The following is an 8977-nucleotide window of genomic DNA, read 5'->3' as shown; positions in this document are numbered from 1 at the left end:
CTGTGTGGAAAAATAACTGCAATTCACTTGTGTAGGGAGATGCCGCTAATGCGTTATAGAACACTAAATCACAGCAGTTTGGTGAAGGGTGCAAGTTTTTATTGAAAAACAAAGAAATCGTGCTAAAATCTTAAATGTGTCTGCTATGAATTAAATAAGCATTTATTTTTCATTGATCGTGAAAGGGGGCGGCTGTGTATATGAGAAAATTGCACGGTTTTCTCTTGGTCTGCAATAAAGCTACAGTTGCCTTCAAACTAATTGTCGGCCATAACAATACTACAGAGAGTTTCAAACTAACAATGAGCACTCATTCATCTCGGCAGTAGATGCAATAACTGGACGACGGCGCGTAAAAAAAAAGCACACTCTTTAAGTGTGCTTAGCGTAATCACCACTAACTGCGCCAACCACCATCGCCAGTGCCCATAACAACCGCTTCGACGCGCAACCACCACCAATAGCGCAAACCAAACCGCGCGCTGCAACCATTACTGCGTGCAACAACCGCTTTGACCGCGCAACCACAACCGCAACCCCATCGGCAGCGCCTACCAAACCCACAACAACTACCAGGCTTACCACTACCACTAGCCACAACAACACCAGCAGGGCCGCTAAACATAGGCCTGCTGCAGCAATACTAGCTACAACAACACCAGCAGGGCCGCCGAACATAGGCCTGCTGCAACGCCACCTACTTTAACAACAACAACAGCAGGGCCGCCGAACATAGGCTTGCTGAAACACCACCTACTTTAACAACAACAACAGCAGGGCCGCCGAAAATGGGCCTGCTTCAACAGCACCATCTTTAACAACAACAACAGCGGGGCCGCCGAACATAGGCTTGCTGAAACACCACCTACTTTAACAACAACAACAGCAGGGCCGCCGAAAATGGGCCTGCTTCAACAGCACCAGCTTTAACAACAACACCAGCAGGGCCGCCAAACATAGGCCTGCTGCAACATCACCAGCTTTATCAACAACAACAGCAGCGCCGCCGAACATACGCCTGCTGCAATAGCACCAGCTTTAACAACAACAACAGCAGGGCCACCGAACATATGCTTGCTGCAACAGCACCAGCTTTAGCAACAATAACAGCAGGGCCGCCGAACATACGCCTGCTGCAACAGCACCAGCTTTAACAACAACACCAGCAGGGCCGCCAAACATAGGCCTGCTGCAACAGCACCAGCTTTAACAACAACAACAGCAGGGCCACCGAATATAGGCCTGCTGCAACACTACCTACAACAACAACGACCGTTGAAACTTGGTGAGTTCGTTCCGTGACATGGACAAGTTAGGAATAGTATACTTTTATTATTAGTTCAATTTTTATAGTTTACTTAATACGACCGTAAGCCTTCAAAAGGGAAATGCACATTTTTTTTTCTCGAAATTGATTTCAAAATTTCAACCATAATTTTAAGAAGTTTAAAATTACTTGAACCATTGCTTAAAACTTGAATGTACGAACCTAGTCTCTAAAGTTCAACTTTTGAAAACCATTTCGAAATTGCAAATGGCATAATTTAAAGTTTAAGACCTTTCGCGCGCATTGAATGTTCTATTAGCGTTTTTTTTTTTTGTACATTCATTCAACCAAGTTTTTGCATTAACTTATTAGCAGAGGTTGAAGTAATATTCTTGTAATGGAGTTGTATATATTCTAAGGAAATAATACCGTTGGCTAGTTCTCTTTCGTGTTATAGGTGTAACACTTTAAATATATAGATAAATATTTACAATTATTTTTTCCCGAATTTATTCCTTATAACATTTGAAACAAGCTTTTGTCACCCTTGTCTCTATAACTTAATGTCGTATGCATTTTTACATTATTTTGAAGAAAACCGATTTAGATAAAACTCAGGTCTATGAATTTACACTTCTTTATATATAGTTTTTTTTTTGATAAAACGAATGCCCGCCGTATTGGTATTTCAGTGTAGATTAAAAGATAAACGCGCATACAAATATGCAGCTTAAAGGTCTGAAAACTCAATTTCAGTAGCAATAACGTTTGCTCTTCTGTATATAGTCAAAGATATACTTGATTAAAAGTGAAGTGTATGACACACGGTACTGAACGAAAGAGAATGGTGATATTGCGGCATAAGTATTAGTTGTTGTTGTTGTTGTTGTAGCAATGCTCGCCCCACCTAATAGCCGCGACCGATCACAAATTGTCATCAATATCCTCTAACGGGAGTCCAAGGAAACTTGCCATAAGGAAAGGGGTGCTAGAGGCGTTGGTTCCACATTACAATTAAAGAGATGGTTGGTGTCATGTGGGGACACATTGCAAGCGGGGCATACATTTTGTATGTCGGGGTTGATTCTGGATAGGTAAGAGTTTAACCTGTTACAGTATCCAGAACGAAGTTGAGCAAGAGTGACACGCGTTTCCCTGGGGAGTATGCGTTCCTCTTCCGCGAGTTCTGGATATTTTTCTTCAAGTACTGGATTCACCGGGCAATTCCCGACATAAAGGTCCGACGCCTGTCTATGGAGTTCACCAAGGACCTGCTTGTGTTTTTTCGCTTCATACGGCTTGGTTCTCAGGTGCCATATTTCTTCAAAATGCTTACGGAGACGACTCCTTAGGCCCCTAGGCGGTGCTGGTTCGTCAATCAGATGTCTGTTGGGATGCCCGGGTTTCTGGGTATTCAACAGAAACTGTTTGGTCAGCATCTCATTTCTCTCCCTGATGGGGAGTATTCTCGCCTCATTATGCAGATGGTGTTCTGGGGACATAAGAAGACAGCCCGTGGCGATTCTGAGAGCAGTAATTTGGCAGGCCTGTAGTTTCTTCCAGTGGGTAGTTTTTAGGCTTGGCGACCATATGGGTGACGCGTAGCACGTAATCGGCTGGCTAATTGCTTTGTATGTGGTCATGAGCGTTTCTTTATCTTTTCCCCAGGTACTGCCAGCAAGGGATTTGAGGATTTTATTACGGCTCTGAATTCTCGGAACAATTGCGGTTGCGTGCGCACCAAAATGTAGATCCTGATCAAACGTCACACCCAAGATTTTGGGGTGTAGGGCAGTCGGTAGCGTAGTGCCATCGACGTGGATGTTCAATATGGTCGACATTTGGGGCGTCCATGTTGTAAATAAGGTCGCGGAAGATTTAGTCGGTGACAATGCTAGGTTTCGCGAGGCGAAAAAACTGGAGAGGTCAGGGAGATAGCCGCTTATTTTATTGCATAGCTCATCGATCTCTGGGCCTGGGCCTGTGGCCATTATTGTGCAGTCATCGGCGTAGGAAACGATTGTAACTCCTTCCGGTGGTGAAGGTAGCTTAGATATGTAGAAATTAAACAAAAGTGGGGATAGGACACCACCCTGTGGCACCCCTTGTTTAATTCTCCTTGGTTTTGATGTTTCGTTTCTGAATTGCACCGATGCCTGCCTACCACCCAGGTAATTTGCGGTCCACCTTTTAAGACATGGGGGAAGGGTAGACCCTTCCAGGTCTTGCAGTAATGAGCCATGGTTGACCGTATCAAAGGCTTTTGAGTACGAGTACTGTTCTATGGTGGGGGTATTGATTCAAACCGCAATTTATCTGGGTGCTAATGACATTTAGCGCGGAGGTAGTGCTATAGAGTTTTCTGAAGCCATGCTGATGAGGGGCTAGCTGCAAATGTTCTTGGAAATAAGGGAGCAAAATGGCTTCAAGCGTCTTTGCCACTGGCGATAGGAGAGATATCGGACGATATGACTCACCTACGTTAGCTGGTTTCCCAGGCTTTAGTAGCGGGACCACCTTGGCCATTTTCCATTTCTCGGGTATGGCAAAGGTGGAGAGAGACAGGTTGAAGACATGCGCTAAATATTTGAAACCCTCTTTCCCTAGGTTTTTAAGCATCAGCATGGCTATGTCGTCTGGGCCCACTGCTTTGGATGGTTTAGCGCGACCAATGGCGTCCTCAACCTCTCTAGCGGTGACGGTGATTGGTGACGCGCTGAATTTGTGTTTATGTGCGTGTCTATTGGCTCTCCGTCTATCTTTGTCGACCGTAGGATGCATTATATATTGTCGGCAGAAAGCGCTCGCGCATTTTTCCGCATCCGACAGCACCTTATCGCCAAAGGCGATGAAAACTTTGTCTTTGTGCTTAGTCGGATTCGATAGGGACTTTACGGTGGACCAAAGTTTACCTACACCGGTAGAGAGGTTACAACCTCTTAGGTGCTCTTCCCATTTCGCCCGCTTGTGTTCGTCCACAAGCAATCTGATGCGTTGGTTTATATCCCTTATTTGGGGGTCACCTGGATCAAGCTGTCTTATAAGGTCGCGTTCCCTCGCTAAGCTCGCGGCCTCCGCCGGGAAGTGGGGCCGGATTTCGGGAATTCTCCCGGCGGGAATGAAATGTGCCGAGGCGGATTCAATGACCTTACGGAAGGCACGCTCCCCTTGGCGGGCATCAGTCGGGATAGGGAGGGCAGCAAAGCTGCTGTCTGTTGCAGATTTATATTCTTCCCACTTTCCTTTTTGAAGTTTATGAAAGTACGTTTTTCGGTGACGATGAAGTCGGCGGTACGCTCGAACGAAATAAGTATGGGCAGGTGGTCGGATGCCAATGTTACCATCGGCTGCCAGTTGACGCAGTTTACGAGTTCTGCGCTCACGATTGAGATATCTGGCGAGCTATGACAGCTTCCTATCATACGTGTGGGGGCGTCTCCGTTTATTGTGCAGAACGTCGTTTCTTCTATTTGATCCGCCAGCATTTCACCCCTACTGTCCGCCCGCAAGTTTGAATGCCATAGGTCGTGATGGGCATTGAAATCGCCTAAGATAATGCGATTGTTGCCAGTGAGTAAGGCCTCGATTTTAGGGCGGTATCCACTGGGGCAACAGGTGACAGGAGGGATGTAGATGTTGATGATTTCTAGATTTGCATCGCCTGACCTGACAGATAGGCCTTGACGTTCTAAGACATTGTCCCTGCGGTCGATGCCAGGATCAAATATATGATATTGCACAGAGTGGTGTATAATAAACGCGAGGCCGCCTCCATTTCCGCTCTCGCGGTCCTTCCTGTGGACATTATACCCAGAGCAGGTCTGCAACGCAGATCTTGCTGTGAGTTTAGTCTCTTGAATCGCAGCAATGCGGATGTTGTGCCGCTTCATGAAATCGACTATCTCCGTAATCTTCGCAGTTAGTCCATTACAGTTTAACTGCAGAATTCTGAAGTGCATGAGGGGTGACGCCGCCACTCTAGGGGTAAGTGACGGGTGACTACGCCTAGGTTATGGAAGGCCAGGACGCAATTGCTGTTGTGGCCTTGGGACTGGGCGCCCTTGGGCAAGCATTGGGGTACCCGGATGATTTGGGTTTGCGACCTGGCAACATGGCGCGATGAAACCCGTCGAGGGGTTGCCGTCGCGGAGACCAGAACATCTAGGAAAGTGGCACCACCCAAGGCAAGAGCTGCATTGAGCGGATGTCGCAAGCCTATATATTCTGTGCTGGCAGACGGTGCAAACGGAGGTAGGGACTAAGAGTCTGTTTCCCTGACCTGCACGATTGCTGCCAGAAAAGAGGGGGGGAGAAGAAGACGGGGGCAGGGGCTGATGCTCAGCATTGCTACCACCTCTACTACGAAGGTAGTAGTTATGAGTGGTATCAGCTGTTTGAGTTGTTGGCGCCGTGGGGCGCGAGCAGCAGCGGGTACTTGTTGTGGCTTGCTGAGCAGCGAGGCTGCTGGAAGGTAGTGGAGGGGCGCTTATGCGTAGACTACGGGACGCCCTTGGGCGTGAGCAGCAAGGAGCCACAAAAGATTTATAAAAGTTGCGTGGACGTCGGGTTTCGGGATCAAGCCCAGAACAACCTGTCCGATGCAACCATCCCTTGCACGAGACACACTGAACAGAGTATGACCGTCCTAAAAAGATTCTTTTCTGGCAAATGCAGCAAAACCATTATTAGCATAAATTAGTTATGTGCTTGTTGTACGTAAATATATATCTATGTGTGCATACAAAAAGTAAACGTTTACGTTACATTCGATATTAGTGTATGAAAAACAAAAAAAGGAGGCAAGCATAGATACACAGAAAAGATATAACACAGAACAAATTATGGACATCAGTATTTATATATAAAAGTGTATGTACATATGTATATAAAGCGTGTACACCTTGCAACCCCAATTAAAATATTTTTACCATTCGATACCGGAAAAAACAATAAATATCACTTTAGGGGCGGCATTTTTTGTTTGTCTTATCCCAATAAGGGCAACCTAAAGATCGATGAATTTTTGAAATACAATTTTTGTGCTAGATAGAACATTTCAGAAGCAAGGATTTTTGTTTTCGAAATCCTTCTCCAAAAAAAAAATAAATGTCTTATTATTTATACGCGGCCAAGTCTATATAAGCAGGCTTTGTACAAATTTGCATTATAACAAATACACAAAAGATTATCTAATATCTTTCAAAAGTTATGCTAAGTATGCATACATATTTAGTTGTTCAGCCTGTCTAAATAAACTTTACTTACTATATATGTATTTGTACTATGTACATATGTCCGAATTTCTATACAGTACCTAATATCCAACCAAAATAATTGGCAGGCAGTCGAGCGTTTGCATTATCGTTTTTTTTCCTTGCTGGGTATTATTTAGAAATAGTAATAAACTTGAATGTGAGCAGGCCTGCAACACAAATCCCATTTTTTTTTCATACAAACACTACAAAAAAAAAAGGTATTCTTTTCCATGCACCTAATAATAATAAGATAGGTCGAAATAAGAGTAGGGTAAAAATAATAATAGGTTAAAACTAAAAATGGATTATAAATAAATGTTATATAAAATGGGAATGCTGGCATTCTTTTTGATTTAGAAGGCACTAGGTAATTCAGGTAAGCGGCCACCGAAATTTGGGTGCGCCGATGGCCATGGATTTTAGGGTGGGTCAAGCACCTTGCGTCGCAACAACACCCGTGGCGCCCCCATGTATATTCGGCCTGTTTATTTCTTTTTGTAATTCTCAGCTATTTTTTTTTTTTGATTTTTCATGAATGGTAGCCGGTCATTGCCGGTTCGGTTAATTTTTTTTTCTGCTTTATTTTTTTTTTTAATTTCCTTTTTGAATTTTAAATTTTGAATGTTTAGCGGTCTGTCCGTGGCATCCGGTTCGATCGGATGTTGTTTTATTTTGAATTTCAAGCGTTTTGAGTCGTCTCTGCGCTTTTTTGTCAGTTTGTTTTAAAGGCATGATATGACCTTTTTTCCAACCCAGCTGACATGACTAGCCACTGTGCACCACTACATCATGCCGACTGCCTTCCTTGCTGCTTCCACTGTAGATGCGATACCATAACAGATGGCGCCCAACGTGGCACCTGAAGCGCTGGTTGCGAGGGTCATCCCGGGTCAACGTGTGAAGTTGACCATCCCACCAGTCCGAGGTGAGCAGCCGCAGGAGCAGCCACCTGCGTTGCGGTGGGATGGTTGGACGGATCATGTTGTCAGGAACGGTCATCGGGGGCAGGAACTGAGCCATGTGACTTAACGTCGCGTCCGGATTTTGTATTTCACCCGGTGAGGCAGTGCTGTACGCACTTAGATTTTTTTTTGTAGAATCTGGGTTTTTGTTTTCCCGGATGTTGTCCGTTAGTCGGCTTGGTATATATCTGTCCGCTAATTGGGATTCTTATAATTTTTTTTTTGTAACGTAAACATTTTTATATATCAATTCTCTTTTGCCGAATTTGTATTGTTTTGTGTTGTTCAGTATGAGTGCGTGTATGTATGAATTGTAAGGAACCCAGCTCATCCCACGTCTCAGGTGGTACCCTAGAATACCACCTGGATTGTAACGGGTTGAGCTGGGATTCAAAGCGGCACCCTCTTCTGTCCCACCAGTCTGGGGAGCGGGCCATGAAGCTGCTCCACCCATAGCGGGGGAGGCAGGAGGGGTGTCCAGGGTGAATGGACGGGAGGCCTCAACACCCCCAGCCAGTCCCACTAGCGAGCCCCTGGAGATCGCCTCTGCGTTGCGGCTGGGTGTGTTGGGACCAAACTGTGTGTGTCTGGGGCTAACCCTAGTGGCCCCAACCAGTCTCAGAGGTGAGCCTTTAAGACCCCCTTGATTGCGGTTGGGAGCACTAGGGACCAGTATGAGTGAATTTTTTTGTAGCAAAAAAAATTTTTTTTTACATAATACCCCTAAGTGCCTTCTAATGATGGGGTGTCAGCATTCCCATCACCCACTGTGTTATATATTTAACTAATCACTTTCCTTCCAGCTTTCAAATCTTCTTTTCGATACGATTATCGAACAAATATTATTAGTATTTATTTTAGCGGATTTTTTTTATTCCATCGCGCAATTTTTGTATATATACATATATATTTTTTTTTAAACCAATCATCGTCTAGAATATAGGGAGAAGGGGAGTGAATTCTGACTTTTTTCCATAACCCCTAATTGCCTTACGTTTTGCTTTAAATAGACGTTTTTTTTTGATATACCAATACTCAAGCTTTACACTTTACACATTTTCTTTGCCTGATTATAATGTCGCGTGATCAGTCATTTGGGCAAACGAGCCAGAAACTCCGTTCGGGAGTGCTGGAAACTTTAGAGGGAACCAGCACCGGGGTGGCAATAATAGGGGGGGTTTTTCAAAGACTAAGCGCCCCTGGTGATGCATACGCCAGTAGGTAGGCAATATGGAGATCTCGCGGGGACGAATGCAGGCTCGGACCTAAATGACCAGCACGAAAAAATGGATAGACCGAGAAGCACCAGCAACCCGAACGCTCCCCTGATGATCGCGCACAATATCTCGGGGCTAATAACCAATGTGTCGACATACGCACTGGACGGAGCTAGTGCTTTACCACTAAATCATGGAAATTTTGGAGAAGCCGCAAGCGATAGGGCGCACACCCCGGGGATCCCTACCGAAGCTCCTCGCGGAGGCTCGTGGGTG

The sequence above is a fragment of the Eurosta solidaginis genome, chromosome X (assembly GCF_040869045.1).
Source record: "Eurosta solidaginis isolate ZX-2024a chromosome X, ASM4086904v1, whole genome shotgun sequence".
Classification (NCBI taxonomy): Eukaryota; Metazoa; Arthropoda; class Insecta; order Diptera; family Tephritidae; genus Eurosta; species Eurosta solidaginis.
The sequence above is the reverse complement of the archived record's forward strand: the minus strand, read 5'-3'. Positions refer to the sequence as shown.